This window comes from Amblyomma mixtum, chromosome 2 (assembly GCF_055824585.1).
Source record: "Amblyomma mixtum isolate Tamu chromosome 2, ASM5582458v1, whole genome shotgun sequence".
Classification (NCBI taxonomy): Eukaryota; Metazoa; Arthropoda; class Arachnida; order Ixodida; family Ixodidae; genus Amblyomma; species Amblyomma mixtum.
This window is the reverse complement of record NC_143013.1, coordinates 236,579,904-236,591,846: the sequence shown is the minus strand read 5'-3', so window position 1 is coordinate 236,591,846 and position 11,943 is coordinate 236,579,904.

Genomic DNA, 11,943 nt, shown 5'->3' with positions numbered 1-11,943 from the left:
AGGTTGCTACAAACCATGAAGCGCTAAGAGCCGCGGTGGTCCATGCTTACGGCTTAAGTAGTCGCTTGCCCAAGTAGCGCGCAACCTTCGGGGCAGGAGGAAGTGCCTACGCGTCACAGTAACTCGATCTCTAAGCGCACTGCTGAAGCAGTGCGCGAAGGCGTTCGTACCAATGTCGTTGCCCTCACAAGGCCTTGAGCACACGGTGCCATGCGCTGACGTATATTTTGACAGACGTTGAAGCTACTAGGCTTCCCATTGCCGGCTGGTCGTTTAGGAAATAAAGCACCTATTATTATTATTATTTTTTCTTATTTACAAGATACTGCCGGCCTCATTTTGAGGCCTTAGGCAGGAGTGGGCATATCATTAATACATCAAGGTAGCGAACATAACAAAAAAAAACATCACAAGAATTTAAGTGAGAAGAGACGAAATCCAGCAGTAGTAATAGTAACGAAAAGTAAAGCGCGACAAAAACAACAAGGCGCGTACACAGCAGCACGACACAACCACGCATGCTCAATCACTTGAGCAAGAAACGAAATGTACAAACAATGAAAACAATCATGCATATGAAGCACTCAAGGCATTGCGCATAACGACCGATGGTAATTCTATTTTGCCTCAATACTGTTAAGCATGCTGCAGAATGACTGGACCGTCGGGCATTCCACTGTACTCGAGGTGAGCGCATTCCACTCACTTACTGTCCGTGGAAAAAACGAGTTTTTAAACACGTTAGTCCTGCAAAAAAATTCTTTTAATTTTTTCGAATGATTACATCGTGTTTGACGCTTAGAAACTAAATTAATGTACACATCCGTATCTCTTCCCAGCATATCATGATGTAGTAGGTACATATATTTAAGTCTGTCCCTATACCGTCTCAATTTTTATGGCTCTAAGTTTCCGTTGTTTAGAAGAACCGCCGGAGATACTTGCCAGCTATAACAGTTGAATATAAATCTAACCGATTTTCTTTGAATGCTTTCTAACTGTGTTATGTTTTTCTGGGTATACGGGTCCCATACTACTGAGGCGTACTCAAGAATTGGTCTAATGTACGTTTTGTACGCTAAAAGACGGATTTCCTGTGTTGACTGTCGAAGCGACCTCCTCAAGTAACCAAGCTTGCGCATTGCTTTTTTTGAAATATATGACATATGCTCGTTCCATCTGAGGTCAGATGTAATTACGAGACCCAAGTATTTGTAGCTGCTGACCGTAGACAGAATATTACCGCCGATTCTGTAAGAAAAATTTAAAGGGTTTCGTTTTCACGTGATTGACATAGCGACCGTTTTCTTTGCATTCATAGTCATTTGCCATGTGGCGCACCATGCTTCTACGTTGGCTAATGAAGCTTAATATCCTTCGTATATAGAAACACGCAACACACTACCTTAGTGTCGTCCTGGTATAGATGTTTGCTTCAGTTTCTCTGGCTGAGTTCATTCGTTCGCGATTAGCCAGGAGCAGCACGGATCATCTTACTCGCGTGGGCTCGCTGAAGCAAGCAAGAGATATACTTGCGCACGCCAGTGGGCAGGACTCCGAAGCAAGCTCGTTGGAATCGCGCCATCGCGTGCAGAACACCTTCCGCCTTCACGTTTATTTGACGAGGCAGTTTGAGCAGTTCCTGGTCGACAGTACGGAGTCGCGGTAGCGCGTGACATATAACCCGAAACTAAGTGAAAACAACTGAAAGTTCCGATGAATCCACGCAGATTTCTGTTCCCATTATCTTTTTTTTCCCACTTATGGGTAGCACAGAATTCCGAACAAAAAATCTGTACTATGCATGCATTCATGAGATTCGAAACACTGCTTGTACTTAGCGGTACCTATGAGCTTATAAAGTATGGCCGCGTGATTGACCTACAGGTGGCGCTAATGTCGCTCAGTTTGTCGCTCAGTGAACACCTCATACTCAAATGTGATGGTATCCATCCGGATGTCGATGCAGGCACAGTCACTCTTCCGGAGGCCCTAGGGTTTAAAGATAATAATGGCCTTGTAAATAAATCTGCAGTAGAAGTTAGCAAACAGCGATAGGAGGATTGGTGGCTGAAAAGCAGCGATGTGGCATAAGGTTAGAATTGTAGGAAACCGTAGGTAAAGAAGATGGCGAATCTTAATGAGAATTGACAACACAGTTGAACAAAAATAAAGAAAAGCTGATCATGGTGGCAATTGGCACCACCCCGTTTCAAAGGGGGCGCTCCTATCCATCCATTCATCCATAGTAGGGTGCCTTGATGTACGTCCTCTCTCCGTAGAGCGGGAGCGCATCGAGGCGCCCTATGCGTTAGTGTCCTCAGGCAGTTGGCGGCCACACTGCCAGCACTCAAGGCAACGTACGCGGGGAAGGTTACCTTCCATCTTTACAGCAGTTTTTCAGCCGAACATATGGAGCTGTCTGTACTTTATACGTTTTCAGTGTAGACTGGGTAATTTTCATTTTATTAATTTTTATTCTTCTCTTTGTATTGAGTCAGTAGCATACCGCATAAACACATTTCAATTTCGCGCAAAAAAAGCCTGCATTTAGCACCCACTGCACAAAAGAACCGACGATTGTTGGAAAAGAGGGCAATGCCTCTCAGCCATACTGCCGCTGCTTTGTTTTTTGCTTGCGTGGTTTTGCAAACCATCTGCCTTTTAATGCAGGAACGCATTTAGTGGCTACATTGGCGCCTCTCACTGTCCGCAAATTCTTTCCGTCCAGATTCCTTCAGTCTACCTACTCAGTGATGGAACGATAAACTCGGAGAGTAAATTGTGTCTCGCTGCTAAAGTGCTCGCTTATTCGCCGTAAAGTTTGGTGCAGAGAATGCCTACGACAGTATTTTTCTTTGAATGCTATGTTTGTATAATCTACTTCTCCTGTTTGATCAGAATTAATAGAAATTTGCGTCGTCTGCAGCATTTGCGGCCGAAAAGAAGTTGCTATGGCATGGATGGATGGCCGGATGGATGTATAGGAGCGCCCCCTTTGAAACGGTGTGGTGGCAATTGCCACCATGCTCAGCTTTTCTTTATTTATTTATTTATTTATTTATTTATTTATTTATTTATTTATTTATTTAGTGTGTTGTCAATTCTCCTTGAGATTCGCCATCATCCTTACCTACGGTTTCCTACAATTATAACCTTATGCCACATCTCTGCTTTTCAGTCACCAATCCTGCAATCGCTTTTTGCTAACTTCCACTGCATATTTATTTACATGACCATTGTTATCTTCAAACCCTAGGGCCTCAGGAAGAGTGACTGTGCCTGAATCGACATCCTGATGGATACCATCACATTTGAGTATGAGGTGTTCAATTGTTTCCACAGATCTACCACACACTACACATGTGTCATCTTCTTCGTTGAATTTCTTTTTGTAGCTGCGCGTTCTAAGACACCCTGACGCCGCTTCAAATGTAGGGCACTGCCGCTTGAGTTATCATAGAAAAATTCTTTCCTGATCTGCCTTTTCCAGTATCGATATACATGCAGTTCTACACGATATTTCTTTTCCATTGAATTCATCAAATTTTTAACTTCCGCGTTTTTAACCTGCCGTTTAATGCTCTTTCTTTCTCCGTCCTCATGACCGGCATACTTACTGGTTAGTTTTCTAGTTCTTTTCCGCCACTGTGAGTCAACGCTCTTTCTGTATAAATATTTAAATACCTTAGCTGCCCGCCAGTTATCGTCCAATTTCCTCAGGCGTTCTTCCTATAGTATTTTACTCTTAGCTTCCCGTGCTTCGAACGATGCCCCGCCCATATCCCCATGTACTGGCTCGTTTGTGGTTTTGCCGTGGGCACCTAGTGCTAATCTTCCAACAGCTCTCTGATTTACGTCTAATCTCGACTGAACTTCTGCCCTTAAGCACAGAACCGCATTGCCGAAAGTAAGTCCCGGCAAAATTATTTCCTTTCCAAATACATCTTAATACTTCATATTTGTTGTACCCCCATAATGCCGTATGTTTGATTATCAAGGTGTCTCTTCGTCATTTTGCCCTAAGAGCCTGTTCATGCTTTTCCGTGTATATCTGCCCTTCGTTTAGCCATCCTGAGGTATTTGTATTCGACCACTTTGGATATTTCGTGGCCTTGTATTGTAAGCACCTGATTAGTTGTATCGTTATAAATGATCACACCCGATTTAGTTGCGGTAAAACTGAATTCTAGAGCGTCTGCTTCGTCTCCGCATCAATTAACCAAAGTTTGTAAATCTTCCTGGCTATCTGCTAACAGTACAATATCGTCCGCGTACATTAAACCCGGGAGTCGCTGCTCAACTACATTTCCGCGTAATCTGTACGACAGATTATAACCTAGATTACTTTCTTCTAGCCTTCTTTCCATATTTATCACGTAAAGCATGAACAGCAGCAGTGATAGAGGACAACCTTGCCTTAATCATTTGTGCACCCCCGCAGTTGTGGTACTTTTTTTCCCTTCCCATGTAATTTCAACTTCATTATCTCGGTAGATTTCCTGTAGAAAATCAATTACCTCATGACCAATACCTAAATCTTTTAATATGCTCCGCAGGAGTTCCCTGTTCACGTTATCATATGCACCGCTTATGTCCAAAAAGGCTAAATACAGAGGTCTGTTTTCCGCCTTAGCTATTTCTATGCATTGGGTAAGCACGAACAGGCTAAGCGCCTACCCCTTCTGAACCCATTCTGAAGTTCTCCGAGTATCTGATTGCCTTCTACCCATGACTGCATTTTTAATTTCACCGCCTGCATTGCCAGCCTGTACATAACAGATGTTATGGTACTTGGACGGAAGGATTTTATGTTCATCTTATCTCCTTTCCCTTTATAAATCAAATTTATTTTACTTTGTCTCCAGCTGTGCGGAATTTGATTATAGATAATACTAGCGGCGCCATCTAGTGCCTTTCCAAAGAACGATTGTTTTACCATCAAAACTGAGAGGTGAAGAGGACTGAGCGGCTGAATTGAAGATGCTTTATCGATGCTTTTGCTCAGTGCAGCTAAAGTAGTCACATGGACCGACTGTTCACTCCCTGACTGTTGAACCATGATTTGACAAAATGGCATCGACATCGGCGGAACTTACAAAGGTGCCGCTGTCGATCACCGAGAAAGCGATCGTATTTGGAAGTGAGAGGCGACATCTTTTAACTATAGAAGGAGACCAATAGCGCGATCGCCTAAGGAAGCGCCAGGACAGATATTTGACCACCTAAGACCAGCATGAATTTGGATTCGTACTTCAGTTATCGCATGCTGTTCGCCATGCTGGGCGACAGCTAAAAACACACGCATTAAAAAAAATGTACTACCTATGGCTCCGAAAATTCCTGAACTCTCACTGCTCGGCTTGTCACTTCCGCGTCGTCCTGCTTGGCAGTGGCCTCGTTCGAGTTTTACGCCTAATAAGTAGGCACAAGTTATAGTTACTGCATGTGAGGGCAACAAATAATCTTTTAGTGCACGGCAATGCGTTCAGCTTCCTGCTCATTTTCGCTGTAAATTCGAATTTTCACTGGTTGTCATGATGAACCTTTTTATGATGGTCCAACGAAGCAAGCAAGTTTCATACAATGGGAACTGACGCTGAAGCCTTTCATGGGCTCAGAACGTGGCTGCGCGCTTCTGTGAGAGCATTGCTAATGGGATAGACTGCTGCACTGGACAGCCAGCAAGCGCCTGTTAAACGTGCCACCTTGCTACCACGTTCTCAAAAGCGAGCCACAGTAAACATTGGAGAGCTATGTAGGTCTCGGGATATACATGTTGTGAATATTGCTAATCTTTACATGTTTATACTTTATAAACAGGTACCTATGTCGGTGCGGTCTCCCATGAGATTATCCAGCCCGACGGACATTATGGACGTGATAAAGCGCAGCTAAGAAAGGAATGATTGATTAAAGTCAAGTAATCAACTTTGTAAATTTTCATTTTAATGCAGAATATTATATTTCGAAATTGAAAGCTGTCAACATAGAAAGCAGATTACTTTCTAAATTTCCTGAACTGATATAACAGGCAAAAATATCGGTCATTAACATTTTCTTTTGAGAGCTCAATAAGTTTGCGTTCTCGCGTTGCATGTTATAAACTTGCTTCGCTGCGCCTGGTCTCCTAGCCAAAATTACGTCAGCTTCTTCTACATCGTAAAATACACAGATTAGACGCGTCTGTATCTGCTGCATTAGAAATTCGAACAACCCGGTTTTCGCAAAGCGGAACCCCGGAAAGTAAACTCAGCTAGCTTTGAAATGTATTTCCCACTCTCGATACCTCCAATCGCAATGCCAATTTAATGTAGTTAGCTCACCTTCAATGTCTCTTTCTTACGACACAGATATGATCTTCGGCACAAGGAAGTTATATGCACATGTGCACGCCGGTGTCGGCTACAAATTCCAACAGGGTCCGGTATTGGGGCCTATGGGTCCAGATTCGAGCGTCTGGTGGTCTGCTGGGGTCGTAAGCGTGAATGCCGAGGTGTCGCTTGCGTGCCTTCCGAAGACCGGGGCAAGTTAGCATAGAGTGAACTAACGTCGCCTCTGTAGCAGAAGCTGAGCAGAAGGGGCAGTTCATAAGCGGGGTCTGCGATGTCCACCAGGCCCTGACGGCAGGTGTCAGCGCAGCATCCAACCAGATTCTCCTCAGCGCCACCTCCTCACGGCGAGTTAATTCCCCGGGAAGGTTGGATCCACGCGGTAGTATTAAAGCACGCGTTAAGCGGCGAAATTTTTTTTCGGCTTTACGGAGTCTCCTGCGGATGATTTCAGTATAGGAGGCGTGTATGGCTTGTAGGGCACTTGCAGTGGGTGGAATGCACTGACCGCTTCCCTAAGATGATGGGTATTGCGTCGAGCTGACAGAACTCGGACTGGGCACGGATACGATTTCACGATGCTGCACACATCGACTACATTGCCTAGGGGATAGGCTACGCGCCGTAGGGCCCCTACTGCTTGTATAGACTGTATATAGAAGAAGACAATTCGGTGGAGTACAGAGGAAGTCACTTAAAGTGGACAAGCTGTCACGAATGGCAATGAGCTGTTCTATAACAGAGGTAAGCGGCCCCTCTGTGATGTAGGAACCTGTCTGACGGGCATTAGGTACAGCTGGACAAAGAAGACTGGTATGCAGCACATGTTCTTTTGAGCTTGCGTCCACAAATGCTTGAAATGTGCCTATGGAGTTTGCTGGGAGAGGAGGCTCTGTTTATCCCATTAAACGATGAGCGTTGCGCGTGACACGTATGGGTCGGTTGTCGGTGACGTGCGGATGCTGCCAAGGAGGAGGCTCCAAAGGCGTTGCTTGAAAAAGCGGATAAGTAGGATCAAAGTAATTTGTGAGGACAGATGCCGCAGGGGTTGCACATAATTTCAGGCTGCGCGCATTAAGTCTCTGCTTCCCGAGCTCGTCAGTGGTATTCAGCTGAGCTTCCGCTTGTAGTGTGTGAATGGGGGTCAAGCGAGGAAGGTCCGAGATAGCTCGCATGGCCTTCTCTGTTCACTGTTTCCAGTCGGTCCCAATGTCCTAGGTTAAGGCGTTGGAACTGCGTTTGGCAAACGAGCCGAGGCTGCAACACAGAACGGACTAACGTTCGAGCCGTATTAAAGCATGCACCACTTGTTTTCTGGGCAATTCGGCGAAATAGGTGCAGCGTACTGGCGACCTTCTGTCGGGCAGATCGAACCCAGCGTGCTGCAGAACCAGAGCAGTCCACGGTGCAGTGTTTGTACACTTTTAACAAGGTTTCCGCGTGTGGCCTGTTATCGCCATATATATTTTTAACAAAAGTGATTAGGGGTATTCCAGAGCTCTTCTGCTTGTTTTAATTTACACACTGTGAGTAGGTTTGAAAGAAGCTAGCACTCATTCAATTAAAGCAGAGCATACGGATATTTCGTTTCCTTTGTATTTGCTGCGCCGATAAATGGTAAACTAGTAGTAGTATAATCAATTTTTACGTGAAATGCAATTGATCAGAAAGGGGAAGAAAAACGTCCACAACTACGACCTGCGCACGAGTCTGGATCTCACGGAAGGCATCTGGTGCTTTTTCTGCTACTTCCTAGTCAATTGTCTTTGAAGTAAAAACTTATTTCACTACTCATCTCCCATTTATCAATTTCAAGAATAAAAATAAAAGGACTTTCTCCCATGTTTTCCTTGTTTCCAATGACTGTTATCTTCTTTCATAAGTAATCTTACGAGCCCTTCAATTTCCTTCCAGTCAATAGGTGTAGAAATGTCAGTTGTGTCAATGGCGCACATATTTTGCCACGACACGCAACGGATGACACCGCCTGAGTCTTACATTAAGGCATTCATGTCATAATAGCATATGAGCAGCACATCGCAGTGTAGATCTTGCTTCTCGCATCATGATTCTTACTGAGTCATGAGCCTAATGTAGTCATCATCCCACTACCCCTGCCCCATATGGCGGGTAAATTAGTGGCTGCTTGAGCAAACGATCGCTTAGCTCTCATCACTCAGGCCGCTATCGAGCATCGACAACTATGCCGCGATTTCAATTGTCGCCGCTTGAGACAGCAGAGGTTCCTGATGAATCTAGGGCAATGGGTGCTGACGCGGAATTCACGAGTTTTATGGCAGGGTAGTATAGAATGCATTTAAACCGGATGAGGTGAAAGACCCGGCTTTGCAAAGCAGTTGCGGTACAGCTAACGCAATGCAAGCAACCGAATTCTGTCCAGAACTCTGCGCTGTACGGCATCTTACTGACCAATGTTTATATTTAGTGCGTAAAAATTAGCTCAGTTAGTAAATTATGCGCAGTAAACTCCCAATGAGTTAGAGAATTTAGGAGCAAGAATCGGCGCGAATTTCATGATACTCACTTTGGTTGTGATGCGTTGCAGATATTCGGTGCTTGGAGTTCTTGAGATTTTTAGCGACCCTCTATCTCCTTCGAAGAGGAGCACGTATCGTGGTGGAAACAATATTGATCACAGGCTTTGCTAAAATAAGACGCTAGTTTGAAACGGCGAGAGTGTGAGCGAGGAGCTCCTGCGTTAGACTCAAGCGCAGCCTCGACACGCCAATCGTGAGCGACAGCCTTCTAGTGAGGCCTTTTAACGCTAATGTCGTCTTTTATGCTACTCACAAAGAAAACGCCTGCTGAACATTTCAAACGTGGCTATGCTTATAGCTGCCCACAGCTATGAGAAGGAACAGCCTAACCCTTCGAGTTGAGAGGGGGAAAGCAGCGCCCACAAAGTACGGTGATGACTCGGAAAAGCTGATATCAGCTCACTCTCTTGGTTTCCTGATCTTTGGCTTCAGCATTTCTTTTTATCCGCTTCCTCGTGCATCTAATCAGCTTACGCATCAAATCAGGGTAATGTGAACCATGCCACGAACAGACTAGAGCCCACTTTGGCGCCAAAGGAGGTAACTTGAAGCTGTCCAAAGGCATCACAGACGTTTTAAGAGCGTGCACACCGGACCATTGGGCCATCAGCTATCTCTGCTTTATAAACGAACTCTAGGCACTACGTCAGGCCTTAAAGAGGAAAGAGAACAAAAAAAAAACGCGACACGAGCTTCGACCAAAACCGAAACTTTGGAACAGACACCGAAGCAAGAGGACTCGGTTATACGGTCAGCGTTTACATTTTGACCTCGTGATAACGCCTATCTTGTTTAGTGCGGCCTTTTCCACCACAGCTGAGCGGTGCGGAAATGTGGTATAAGATTCTACAGGCCTCATGGCACTCTTGTAGCTGATTATATTTCCTCAAGCTTTCAGCGAAACGCGCCGCTTGGGCTTCGGTGTCCGACGTGCAGATGATGAAAGCGTGGCCCACCCTGCCTATTCCAATGGACAATGCACTTAGGAAGCAATCATGAAGACCCCCGAAAGAAATCAACCCCCCGTCACCAGTAAAACGAAGGAAGACCAAATCTGTGTTAGACCTAGGCTAAGGTTTAAGCAACTGTAGCAATGGCAGCTTACCTCTTCTCCAAGTTCTGCACCCGCCGCTATCTTCAGTGCTTACACCTCAATCTTTCACTCACAGTAAAAATTTTATAAACTCAGTCAATCGAACGGCTTAACAATGATTACGGGACTCGCATATTTACAATCATGAGTTTCTTTTCCATTTTGCCCTATGCATCGAGGAGTTTTCTTTAAATTCAATTCAGACGCTTTGGCATTTGAACCTAGTAGAGGTCATGATCACTTCATCTGAAAGTGTCTTCATTCTGGCTGTTGTGCAACCCAGTATGCTTTTACATACTTTGGTCAACTGATGTCCCGACAGAAACAAATTTTTCATACTTTGGAACAGTGCACTGGCATGCTTGCGTTCGTTTTGTGCTGCCATTCCCAACAATACTGGATTAAACCATTTTTGAGGGGGACACCGCGTACGAACGCAGTTTTTTCTTATCATGGAAGATTTCACTATACCAATCAATATGTCTGCAGGTCACCCGACGGCAGAATTGTATTTTTTTCTATTAATGTTTTTGCTGCTATCAAAACCATTCCCCATTGCTTTTCTCTGGCAATCTTAAGGGTTTGATGAGATCGATGGAAACACTTTAAAAGCAAGATTTTTCTGAATATCTGAGGAGTAGACTATTACCATCAATTGTTCTATAACATTGTCTTACAATTGTGCAATTTTAGGAATTTTCGCCCGAAAATGTTGGTCATGCATGCCACTCCTTTTCATTTATTTAGCAGCCATTCAGCATTATTGAGCGTTAGTCCACAAAACCTAAAATGCTTGCATTTGGGATGTGTCTCCAATAAACTCAAGTAAAACAAGCCCTTTTCAGGGTGTACGGCATTTAAACCTCTAGTGGCGCTGATTAAAACATAAGCGAGCAACATGCCGGAAATATTTTCTGCTGCCGCTATTTCAACGCGGCTATAACTATATGAGATAGTCAGCGACCTAATATGTATAACTAATCAAGAGCAGAGTCCTTGCTTCATCTATTTATTCAGCAGTAACGGCTGTACAGCACAGTATAGGACTGATGAAAGCAGCCCATTGCAACTTGGGGTCCACAAGTTTACGTGCAAATATGGTTGATTGCCATTGCTCACTATTTGGGTGACAAATAAGATTATTGCACACTAAAAAATCTGACTTAGGCTGTATTTTAACGATACAGTAAGAAAAAACAAAACCAATCAGAGTGTGGCAACATATGACGAAACAAAAGCACTGCAGAACAACCGTTCACGCTCGCACTTACAACTTCCACCACGGACGATGCATTAACGCATTAGTCGGATTAACGCAAGATGTAGTAATAACCCACACGAAGAAAACAAAAAAAAATAATATGCAAAAAGGCCGCACCGATTAAGAAAAATGTAACCTCCTTGGTCTCGGCTGAACATTACAAGCAAATATTTAGATTCCCACAGGGAGCCAGCAGCCAACAAATAAGGAGGAACATAATAAAAGTCAGCACACAACGCGTATGAGTCATAATATGCAGCATTAGTGAGACTTACGGTACGTACAGCCGGGGACAGAAGTCTGTGTACCCAGCGTTCGTCAAACGAAGCCGATAGCTCTATTATTGGCCGGCGGCAGGAGGCCACATTTGTGGAGATGAAAGAACGAACTTTTGATTTTCACCTCCACTAGTGTGGTCCCCAGCCGCCGGCTATGAGCAGAGCTATCGGCTTCGCTTGAGGAACACATGGTCCACAGAGATTTGCCCCCGCCTGTACATAAGGCAGCAATGTGTACCGCGGGGTCGAATATTTTCTTGGCTCGTAATATTTGTAGTGAGAAGCATTTGCAAGGGTGAATATGTTCATGTGGGCTGGGTGCTCGATGAATGACGTAGCGCAGTCCGCTTTGGGCGGACGGAGCTGTAACAGCGCTACCCTTGCTGAAGCTCATCCAGCAGAGTCTAGCTCTATGCGACGT